This window comes from Argopecten irradians, chromosome 16 (genome assembly GCF_041381155.1).
Source record: "Argopecten irradians isolate NY chromosome 16, Ai_NY, whole genome shotgun sequence".
NCBI lineage: Eukaryota > Metazoa > Mollusca > Bivalvia > Pectinida > Pectinidae > Argopecten > Argopecten irradians.
In genome coordinates this window covers 8530822-8543726 of record NC_091149.1, presented here as the reverse complement: position 1 = coordinate 8543726, position 12905 = coordinate 8530822, and the positions used below count along the sequence as shown (strand labels likewise).

Sequence of the window (12905 nt, the reverse complement as noted above, 5' to 3'; positions counted from 1 at the left end):
AAACACCAGCATGCTCCTATAGAGTCTGACAACTTCATCAGTAGGTCCAGCATCCCACCAGCACCACCACCACCAGCAGTGAAACAGATGTGCCCCACCAATCATAATATAACAAGGTACTATTACAGTAACACCCCCTCCCCCTCCCCCACCCCCACCCCACACCCAGAAACATATGTCATTGGAAGCCCATAGGACACAAAATCACCATATTAAATTCTCAATCAGCATCACATCATCTACCGTAATTATTCTATAGTTTTTTTATTTATTTATTATTCTTTTTTTTGTTTTGTTTAATTTTACTTTTGTGTTATTTTCATTTCTGACTTTATGGTGGGAAGGGGAAGCATACATTAACCCTCATGTTGACATGTTAATGAAATTTATTATCATTACATCACCTTTCATCTAAAAATTCAAAGAAATTGAAACAAATTTGCTTAATATGATCTTCAAACTAAATTCAGAATGAATGTTGCTTCATCTAAAGTTCAGACATATTTTGATTTATCTTTCAATGAGCTTCTATGATGAAGGCTACGAAAAGCCAAATAATTGATATATTACATTGGTCATTCAATATGGTGCTTTAAACTCACACACTTGTCTATCTTAACTTGAACTTTGAGATTTTTTCTTGGACTTGCTAGGGAATGGAAAGAGTAATATAATGCATAGTTATTTCTATAAAATAGAAATATTCGGACATCAGTTGAACCATTTAGACACAGCAAATCAGACCCTAAGTTTTGATTTGCTGAATTCTATGCATTCTATGATTATCTCCATGTAGATACATTGTATCAAGACTTGTTATATGGACAAATGTCTTCAAGTAAAACTTTTTTTTTACCATTCTAGAGAATGAGGGGCAAATCTAGACTGGCCACCAGAATCTATGATATTGATAAAATTTTCTCAGTAGAATTCTAAGACTAGATTATCCCCACCTAGTTTGAAACTATGGATCAGACTGAGCCAAAAATTAGTAATGTTTTTAATAAGAGACTGATGGTCAGTGTAGAGAAAATCTTGAGTATCATTTTTGTTGAGTTAGGTATACATGTTGGCATGGACATTCATATTCACTAGCTTCGAGAGAGGACCCAGGGGATGGGCCATGCACTGTGTGTCAGGTCGAGAGGGGGAGGGGGGGGGGGGGGGTGAGGGGAGCTTAATTACTATCTAATTATCATCCCATGATGCTGATGAGACTATTGTACCCACAGACTTGAGATGGATCAAGTTTGGTTTGGAAGGGTACAACCAGTTTGACCTCTGAATTAACCTCTAACAAATTAATGCATGGTAACACTCACTATATGTGTACAGGACACAATTTTTTTGGATGAATGTTTTTCTCTGGCGGGTCCCAGACACTTTGACCTGATCAGTACTTTTGACGGTGATGATCTTGGATGGATCACTGTTGTGGTTAAGACCAGAGACAAATTGGCTACGATTTACTACCAAAACACTTAGAGTTGTGGAAATTCTACACACAGGGCCAGTCTACTTAGTATAGAATCTGTCATATAGCTGGGGTCTTTTCCCAATGACAGGGGGTGCCAGCTAGCTACAGGCCCCAAATTGCTGTAAATTAGTGCCAGCAGTTAAGGTGGTGAATAAATATGCTTCTTGTTAGGAACATTATCAGATATTTAGCAGAAAAACCCCATCCCCCCTATAGAGTGGGTACACTAACTAGAGTCTAGGGTTTCTGGCACCTCCGCATAGGAGCCTAGGGTGAGAGGCATCAAATTTTTACACCTCTGTAATTGGAACAGAGAAGTGAGGAATGAAACTATCACAGAGAACTCTAACAGAGAACTAGGGCTAGGTTAGACCTCATACTAGATAACTAAGAGTAGACTTCAACTTGGAATATACTTGATAGAATACTCGCTAGATTTTAACTAAGAGAATATACTAGCTAACTAATTATAAGAATACTCGGTAGGTCACTTCAACTAGGAATATACTCAGTAGACTTCAACTTGGAATATATTCAGTAGACTTCAACTTGAAATATACTTGATAGAATACTCGCTAGCTAGATTTTAACTAAGAGAATATACTAGCTAACTAATTATGAGAATACTCGTTAGGTCACTTCAACTAGGAATATACTCAGTAGACTTCAACTTGGAATATATTCAGTAGACTTCAACTTGGAATATAATCAGTATAGACTTCAACTTGGAATATACTTGATAGAATACTCGCTAGATTTCAACTAAGAGAATATACTAGCTATCTAAGAATACTCGGTAGACTTTAATGAAGTTGCAGTTTTACAAATGATAAATCATATGGTTAATTTGATTTGTCAATTTCATGACATTGACGTGGTCCACAGAATTTGGTCTGTGAAATGATTATTTATACTTTTTTAAGTCATATTGTAAAATTGTGATCCATGAAGTTTTGATATTATGAAGTTGATTATCATCAATGTATACTGCACCAGGCTGAGAAAAACACTTGCAGTACAATTTGATATAGGACTGTATAATTTATTTTTGACTTCTATAATTGTCTTTTACATGACATTTGGTAAAAAAATCCCCAGCTACTACAAAATCAAAGGGGAGCTTAATTATATAACAGATATATACATATCCACTAAATCAGAGTTTTCCTAGGGAAGCTATTTTAGCAATTTCGTCTGACATTGCTGTTATTTTCAAAATTTAATCTACAAATCAACATCAAATATGACAACCAAACATACTCTTCTAGCCAGATCCGCAAAAAATTTGATTTTTTTGTAAATTATACTTTTCTAATTTTAAATAAGATTTAAAAAATTCCTTTGAAAAAAAAATAACCAGGCATAACGTATATCAAGAGAAAAAACTCATCGGTAATATCAATTTAGTATGTTAGTCAGTTTAACAACAGGTTAATGTATAACTTGTAAAAATCAGTTCCGCAAAAAATCAACCTTTGTATGTTAGTTATGTGCGTCACTCCGAGGTCGGTTTTAACTCTGTCAGCGTGGCTTGATAGAAACGTTTATCACCGGGCTCCATGTTTTCTGTGTAGACACACATGTTATTGGACCTGACAGTCTGCAGGACCTTCATTTATCTTCAGCAATATGGGCCAATTTTATAGTGTCTTACTTCTCATAGTCACCTACTTGGAACGGTAAACGATTTAAAAATTAATTATTATTAATTTATAAACAGATAAGTTGATGAATGTAAACATTAATTTGTAATTTGGGATTCTAGACTGAAGATATAAACCAGGTGTGGAATGGATATCGGTTTTTACATCCGTGTTTTCAGGAATAAGTTGTAGTAATGTCAATCAAAATTCCTATATAAATGTAGGCCATAAAATACTGTAATGTAAAGAGTAATTCTCCTGGCATTCATGCCCCTTAACTACCTGAAAAAAAATACCTCAACGTCCTCAGATATATATGTCAAAAGACATTTATGCAAATTTTAAAGGAGTAAAATTCTAAATAGAAGAAAACTAGCAAACAGACTCCCATCAGAAAGGACCAGTCACCACTAATACACTATCACATAAGCTGCCATTTTTTCCAGCCACAACTAATCTAATCATTATCTGTAAACCCTATCAGCATGTGGAGTTAATCCAGATAATCTAAATCCAGCTACTGACAGATTCCTGGATTACCTAATGGGGAGATAGTATGTGTAATTAAACCAATGGACAAGATAACATTTGAAACTAAAATTGTGATTTTACTTTTGAAATACCAGGTACAATTTGGTTTTGAAGTATGGTATATCCATCTTAACATCCAATATTGCAATATTTCTAGTAAAGGAAAGATGCTCTATCAAAAGCAGGAGCAGACGATTAAATATTTGTTTACAGTTACAAAAGTTACTTACTTTACACCATTACTACCATTCAAAAGTTTGAGCTTCTAATTTCACTTCAAGATAAAAATATTAAAAAATAATTAATTGTATTCCGAAAATAATCCATTGCACTATGTCCTATATGGAATTAAGTACTGATTGTGCATGCACCAAAAGCAAAATGAATTATTTTATATTATTTTTTTGTGTTAATTAGACATATTTATACACGATTAAACACCAATTATTGTTCAATTAATAAGTATCATTTATGTTCTATCGGTGGTGGAGCATCTTTGATTGAATGTTACAAAACAAAATTTAGTAAAGATTTTTGTAAGTTTCAAGGAAATTCATTTAGGTCATAATAAGATCAATTTTATTGCCTGAACAATCCAATAAATCAGGAAGTTAAGCTCAGCTCCATCTTATTTTATCACTGAGATAGTAAGAGCTTTTACCAGGACAATACCACCCTCCCCCCCCCCCCTACTTCTATGAGGAAGACGATGACTACCTTCTTTCTCTTCATCCCTAAAAGAAGGTTTGCCACCATTTTCCTTAGAGCAGTTCTCCGTCAGCACAGAAAGAGCAATCTTCCTTTTCTCAATGAAGTTAGCTCCCTTGTTTCATGATTCCTTTCCTCCTCTTTTCACTATTTAGATCATTCCAGAAGATTTACCCCTCAATTCTCCTCCTCACCCGTCCATTCTCCACCCCAGAAAGATGGGAGAGACTTTTTCGTCTCCTTTTGACAATGATAGAGCAGCCCATCTGTTCTCCTTGTTGATGAGGAAGATCATCGCTCTCTCATCTGCACCAACCTCAGAAAGATCTTTTCTTCCCCAAAACGACCTGTCTGCCCCTCCTTCCTCCCTCTCTGTTGAGGAAAATGGAGTCTCTCCTGATTCTACGCCTTCCTCAGGCAGATGCAGCCTCCTCTTCCTAACCCTGGATGTGCCCATTCATCCCCAGCATCAGCCTAATTACTTGAGAAAATTATAGATATAGTCTCCCTATCCTCATCCCTGCAAAATGGCCCATGAGGAAAAATGGAGTCTCTCCTTATTCTCTGACTCCAAGAAGATGTAGCCCCCTCCTCATTCTCTCCTCATATTCCAACTCCCGTAGATGAGGAAAAAGGTCCTCCCTCCCCTGCATTGTGAAATAAAGGTCCCTTCCCTCTCTGTGAATGAGGAAAATGGAGTCTTCTTCATTCCCTGGTTCTTTTAAGCTCACTCCTCCTTTAATCAACTTTAAACCAATGAGAGGTGAATCTAGCCTCCAACTGCCTATCCCTAAAAATGACCAGGCAACCCCTTCTTCGAATTCCACCCTCCCTTCCCAACCCCAGTATCAAAACACATTCGGTGGCCCCTAGTTAGTAAAGAAAATTTAGCCCCTTCCTCATTTTCTCATTCCTCAACTCCCTGAAAAATATGTAGCCCCACCTCCTAACCATGGATAAGAGATGGATCCAACCTCCATCTTCTCATCCCTAAAAAAGATGGAGAGGCCCCTTCCCCCACCCCCATCCCCACCCCTGTTGATAAAGAGATGGCCCCTCCCTCCCCAGACCATTAACAAAACACATGCGGTGGCCCCTAGTTAGTAAACATGCAGTCATTAGGCTGGTGTTTTCTCCCCTCTAATCAGATGATAGATAAGCTGATCTCATGGTCAATTTGGCCATGACAGCATGGCAGGTCTGGAGCACACCTCCAAATCATAGCCTGGTTAGCTTGATATCAAAATTAACTTTTCACTTCCTTAAAAGAAATCATTGGCAAACATCTTCTTAAGTCCATACTAATACATAATTAAGATTTTTTCAAAGGTTGTTTGCCTGAAGCTATTGTCCAAATAAAATATATTTTAAAGGAGCAATAATCATAATTTTTTTAATACACAAATTAAAAATAACAATTTTTGGAAAATTGAGATTAGGCGCCAAACCTCCTGCAGCTTGCCAACGTGCCATCAAGTCAATTTATTAGAATAAAAACTGTTTCAATTCAAATTGATCACAAAATGTAACGACATTCAAAAATTTGATAGAAATGTGAAGTTTGTTATTTCCTGAAATTCAAGTTTGGTGTTACATGAAATTCAAGTTTTGTGTTTATTGAAATTTTACTTTGGTTTTTCTTGAAATTCTATGTACAAAGTTGACTAGGAATTTGTGTCTGTTTGGTGTGACGCAGTCCTTCTGGCTCTATCAGGGTATAGGCCTAGTGTACTGTATGTTAGGGAGGATAGATAGAGAGCAGAGGGCTGAAGGAGGGGGACAAGGAGGGGGGGGGGGTGAGGAATAACCACATGGTGTGTACTGTACCAACACGCCAGTTCCTCGCAGGTCGTCTGGGTATACACCAGGTAAAAACAACTTAGATTCAAATCAGGAATTCTCTCATGTGCATCGGGTGGAACCGCATCAGATTCAAATCAAGGAGTCATTGAATCAGATTCAAATCAAGGAGTTATTGAATCAGATTCAAATCAAGAAGTCATTGAATCAGATTCAAAATTGAGGAGTCATTGAATCAAATTCAAAATTGAGGAGTCATTGAATCATTCAAATTGAGGTATCATTGAATCATTCAAATTGAGGTGTCATTGAATCAGATTCAAAATAAGGTGTCAATGAATCAGATTCAGGAGTCATCGATTCAGGTTGAATTGTCTCAGAATCAAGCCCAGAGATATGTAATCACCAATGATGTTCAAATCTGGAATACTTCTCCGTGTGTACCTCTTTCTTAAAGATTCAAAATGAGAAATGTACCAATCTGTCTTAGTGTATATTAGGTCACAAAAAAAAATCTCGTGAATAATCACCGTGGAGATTATGTTTGGCTCTCGGAATGTACTGGAGTGACACATTATATTAATGAACTAATCTACAGAGTGTGGTAGAGTCTAGAACATTGTCACCACTTTTAATCAGCGTGGAGTTTCAGTGAGGAAAACATATACCAAAACGGAATTATAAACATCTTGATTATTCCAGAAATAAGTGAGTAATTTCTACAAATATTTTTGAAAACAGTTGATGTTTTACCCTCATTGTCATCATTTTTGTCAACGACTTTGTAAGGGTTTTTGAATTTCAAAAAAGGAATTTTGAATTTAAGGCAAATTTTGGGTAAAAGTTAAAGGTTGACATTTAAAAAGTTATAATTCTGATTGAGACATATAGCATTGGTATTAAGGTCTTCTGATTATGAGTAACGTTCCCTGGCAATCTGTGACAGATAAATTACAAAAGAGTTACTGTTGATTTGCTCTAGGACTTGTTCATTTAAACACTCAACAGTGTTATGTTCATAGGATGTTTTCTACCAATATTTGAATTGTGATTTTACATCTTGGATTAAAACAGTTGGATGGAAAATGACCAGAAGTGAACTGAAGGTAAAGAATATAACGCATTTATATAGCTGTAGTACCTACAATATATTGTCAAAGTTGGCATATCAAAAATCCCACTGTTGAAGAATAGCACTATTACTCAATACCAGTTGACCAATTATCAATTCTAATTCCAAATATTTAAATTTGTTTCTACATTTCTTAATCATTTCTGTAAATATGGATTTGAGAGATATACAGCAAGTTTTTGGATTCCCCAGATTTGTCTATTTCCTGAGGCGAAAATGTAAAAGACATGTTACTAAAATGTACATTAAAACAACTTTATTTCTGTGTTTGCTTCAACTTCATTTAATTTGAAGGCAATAAGGAAATTGCAAAAATGAATTGGCGCAAAAATATTTCAAATACTGGTAAAGAAAAACCATATAAGTCTAGATTATGAAAATAAATTGTAAAAAAGTCCTCAGATGTGAAAATTTGAAATCAAGTTAATTTACAGTATTAATCCACAGCAAAATTTTAATATAAACGTAATTCAAGGTTTTCACACCATATTGGCTCACTTTTGTTTATAATAATTCAATACGGGGATTTCGAGATCCCAAAACGACATGTGTAAAGTACATTTTACCATTGATTAGTCCCACCATCCGGTGATTATTACGTCATCATCTGACGTGAGTTTCGTGACGTCATAATCACAGGAAGGTGGGACTAATCGACGGTAAATTGTACTTTATCCACGTCTTTTGGGATCTCGAAACCCCTGTATTGATTGATATCATCCATCTAGGTATGGGATAGTCACTAGCCCAGACTCTAGTCTGCTCCCTACAGTTCTGTCCTTTTACACTATATTTACAAACATTGACAGAATTTGAGATCCAATATAATTTCTTGTTATACAGCTATTTGAATTGACTATGTACTGACAATTGTGTAAATATTGACGATTGTCCAGCAGACATAATCCTTAAAATCATCTTTGACTTATTAACCTTTCTAACAATGACTATCAACATAAAATAATTTGGATGCAAAAGACACTGATTTATACCTATAAAACATTTCAAACCTTTAACATGTTTCTGTTTTTAGTTGTAAATGATCTACAGTAGAACCAAGTTATACTTAAGTCCTTGGGGAATGGGAAGTCTCTTGAAGTATCCAGATTTTAATGTATAACCAAGGAGAAGGCTATGGATATGTATGAGCAGGAATAATAATTTGATCCTTTCAAATTAAGCAGTATTTTTATATACCTAATTTCAAATTAAGTGGGTTCCATTGCATATATGTTTTATTGATTGAATAGAGTATTTTTGTAATACAATTTAAATCATTATACTTCATATTGAAATTTTCAGTACTTTTTACAACCTGGTGATATTATCCCATAACTGTCCATTCCAACATTTACATCACCATTGACACTTTGCATAAAATTATAATTTCCAATCAATGAAATAAAATCTGAAATATTTACAAATATATAACAATGTAGAACCTCATTTCTGTTTTAACGGTTTTATTCAAATCTAAAGTTGACCAATCAAATGAGACGATTATATGTTTGACTCCAGACCCCTGTATTCATGAGATGATAATTAACAATGAGGTCTGGTGTTAGTAAGGGTATAATTACACAGCACGATGATGATAACTAGCCCCTGTGTTAGTGTGGGTATAATTACACAATAGCATGATGACTAGCCCCTGTGGTGTCAGCCATGGGATCAGCCTATCAGCAATCATCAGAGATAACGATGCTGTAATTATCCCCCTTTATTGGGGGCCACCTGACCCTTGACCTCATCCCCCAAACACACACCCAAACAGGAAATGCTCGCAGGTGCTGCAAACTTTTTTCGTGACATATCAGTCAAAAATAACATTGAAAACTTCCTCTGGCTCAGTTAGGCAGAAAGGCTGGGTTGCCTCTGAGCTCGATGTTGAACTAATACGTTTCAGTAGATACTGGTATATATGAGGACTATTGATTATGTTACCTTAATTAGGATCTGAGGGGCATGTCAATGTAATTTCCTGTTGTTGTTATAAGTAAACTGACCTTTTGGCAGAGATATCAAATTTATAATTCCTTTGATGCATTACGATAGACCTAAACAAAATAGCGTCCATCGCTACAAGACTTTGATAACTCTATTCCTCAACCAAGGTTTTATTAAACTAAATCAAATACCACAGGGTTCTATGGGCCCAGAATACCCAACAAGTGTCTGCAACATTTAGCAGTTCATCAATATTGACCAAAATCATTTTTTTTTTAATTCAACAAAAATTTGATATCAACTTTCAATACACTACCATATAACTGTTTACTTGAATTTCTCTGGTCTAAATTTTCACAATTTGGACCAAAAACAAGAAAATTCAATTTAAGCAGTTTTAAAATTTCTTGATTTGATTATACAGGCCCAAATTTTAATTGATTACATTATCAATTATCCATTTCTATTTTTTTGAGGATAATTTTCATGAGCATAGCAATAATATGAAAATAATGGGGGAAAAAATCCAGTACAAGTGTTTTCTAAATATATGAAATACTTATGATGCATGAACACATGGAAATCCTCTTGCACCTCATGGCTTTTATAAATAGATTTTGTACAATAGAATGGATGTTGTTTAATTTGTGAATTAATTAAATAATAGGTATACATGATTTTAACTCATTCACCCCTGAAAATTCATAATGAACTCTTCCCGTCTTTGAATTAGAAGAGTCCAAATGTGTCTTTGAGGGGGAATGAGTTAAATATCAGGATATCTTGGTTGGAGCCTATGTCGCAATGAGCATTTCTAACTGATCTAATGTTACAGGGTCCTACAAAAACTATCTGTTATGTTTGACACGTTAAAATTACTCCCCTGGTACTGACAGTACGATGAGAAACTTGATCAGGTGTAAATCTACAGGTATGGAGTTAAAGGTATTGTTTAGAAGTCAAAACAATGTAATTATATATTAATTAATTAGTTCATGTCTACAGAGAAATAAAAATAACAAGAAAGAACAAAACGTGCCATAATTATGACACCATTATGACTGTGACTTGTCAAATGCTTTATTCAAACTGATGATAAATTAATGATGAAAAATTACCGAGATTTTTTAAAGGATTATTGATAATGTGTCGACAGTATAATGTGAAACTCAATATATAGGTTGGTATTAACCAGGTATGATTAATGTTAATAATATAGTGTCAATATCAACAATTGATACCCAACCTGCTATCAGGCCGCTTTTTAAATATCATGTCGACATTTCTGAAATATTTTGGTGTCTCTTCTTCAAAATTGAACAACAGAGAAAACAACAACTTTTCTCTTTGTATAATCTACTACTAAACTGGCCATCTACATTTTAAGATGTTGATAAGATATCCTCATCAGTTCTTATACTAGATTATCTCCCCTTACTTTGAAACTTAGGGGGGGGGGGAAGACATATAGCCAGGAAAAATATTATGAAGGCAAAAAATATTATTTAACTTGCACACTATGAATATCTCTTCTTTTACAACTTTTCGGCCTCTTGGCCATCTTCAGGTACATGGAAACAAAAAACAGCTATTATTATTATTATAGAGAACACTTGCTCCTAATAGTGAGAGTATATTCATGTAGTATAAGAAGAGATAAATCTATAATTACATATACACATATAGACTCAGGGGTTTCATTAACTTTCAGCAGAGGCGATACAATTGCAATTTCAGGGGGTACTTTTCTATACCATCTGTATGCTATCTAATGTAATTTAGCCCAAATCAGGCAGTACCACAGCCAGGTTCAACCGGCAAAAAGTACCGGGTACCTCCTGATATTGAAACCCCTGTATAGTCCTGACTTTACATAAAATTTTGAAATGACCCATATAATTTCTGAACCACAATAATTTGTAGCTCAATATTTTTTGTAATAAAGATACAAAAGGTCCCATTGACTCGGTGACTAATTTACTTGGAGTATTGTTGAAGTCAGAAAGTCTATGTTTGAATGTCCAGGTCGACCTCAGATTATCAGATAAATATCCCTGACCAGTACAACACATGTTGATGTCAGTATATTTATATGGCACACATTGAGTGATAATTAATAACACATTTACAAGCAGTAGGACCTGATTATTCTCTATAAACAATCCGTTAGGTTAACTCAGACTTAGGACTGGGAGACTCACTGCCAGTAGGAATGGGGAGGGGAGGTAACTCATCACCAGAAGGACTGGGGAGGGTAGGTAACTCACAATCAGTAGGACTGGGGAGGGGAGGAAACTTACCAACTATAGAACGGGGGAGGTGAGGTATCATCATCAGTAGTACTAGGAAAGGGAGGTTATTAACTCACCACCAGTAAAACTAGGGAGGGGAGGTAACTTACCAACTATAGAACGGGGGAGGGGAGGTATCTCATCATCAGTAGGACAAGGAAAGGGAGGTAATTAACTCACCACCAGTAGAACTAGGGAGGGGAGATAACTTACCAACTATAAGAACGGGGGAGGTGAGGTATCATCATCAGTAGTACTAGGAAAGGGAGGTAATTAACTCACCACCAGTAAAACTAGGGAGGGGAGGTAACTTACCAACTATAGAACGGGGGAGGTGAGGTATCATCATCAGTAGTACTAGGAAAGGGAGGTAATTAACTCACCACCAGTAAAACTAGGGAGGGGAGGTAACTTACCAACTATAGAACGGGGGAGGGGAGGTATCTCATCATCAGTAGGACAAGGAAAGGGAGGTAATTAACTCACCACCAGTAGAACTAGGGAGGGGAGATAACTCACCATCAGTAAGACTAAGAAGGGGAGGTAACTCACCACCAGTAAGACTGGTGAGGGGATGTAACTCACTGTCAGTAAGACTGGGAGGGGAGGTAACTCATCACCAGTAGGACTTTGAGGGGAGGTAACTCACCGCTAGTAGGACTGGGGAGGGGAGGTAACTCACCACCAATAGGAAGAACTAACCTCTTTGATACAGTTTAACAGCTCATTCCATTATCATCTCAAGTTTATATTCCACATACAACTGAGAAAATCACCCAAATGTAAAAAGTTATTATCATGATAGCTATGATAACCTTTGACCTTTCTGTTGACCTGTGACCTTTTCTTAATGAAGATTTACAGGATATGAGACTCTGACACTGTTTTAAGTATGAGATACAAATAACATGAAGATCAGTTGTGACAGTTGTTGAGATAGTGGAAATATTTTCGTAGTTTTTATCCTGCGGTATGTTGAAGACCTACTCCGTCACTGCCTATTTACAACTTTAGAGTGTTCCAAGTGAAGCCTCCCAGATTTTTATACTGATATAACACTGGTTTTGGTATTCTTTCACTATTTTTATCGTGATTAGTTTTCCTGACAATGTACTTAGCATAAAAGACAGTGTATTTCACTTAATCCTTTACTGTATATTCTCAATGGAAAATATAGTTTTAGCGTTTCGAGTAGCATAACATGAAGCATACAAGGTTTACATCCACATACTTTACCATTTTGGTCGGAATATTTTCACAAATCGTACATTGATAATAATACATGAATAATATCTTCATCTCTCATTGAAACATTGATAATCACTGAAGCCCTTTTCTGAACTTATGTTATGATGAGCTGATCTTGTGGAAACCAG

The 12905-nt window shown here is 35.7% G+C and overlaps 1 protein-coding gene and 1 long non-coding RNA gene across 5 annotated transcripts in view; one reads left to right on the top strand and one right to left on the bottom strand.

The window, feature by feature from the left end:
• The window catches only part of LOC138311166 (frizzled-5-like), a 109389-nt gene that overhangs the window by 27965 nt on the left and 68519 nt on the right, over nt 1-12905 (top strand). The window contains exon 1 of one of the 4 annotated variants that reach the window (XM_069252632.1): nt 6195-6867. The exons of 2 other annotated variants lie outside the window; for them this stretch is intronic. The gene's annotated coding sequence lies outside the window, so the exon portion shown is untranslated. Of the gene's footprint in view, nt 1-6194; nt 7266-12905 lie in introns of those variants that run through there. One more of the 4 variants, XM_069252633.1, reaches the window with a different exon arrangement.
• The window catches only part of LOC138311168 (uncharacterized), a 43041-nt gene that overhangs the window by 5773 nt on the left and 24363 nt on the right, over nt 1-12905 (bottom strand). The gene's annotated exons all lie outside the window — the stretch shown is intronic.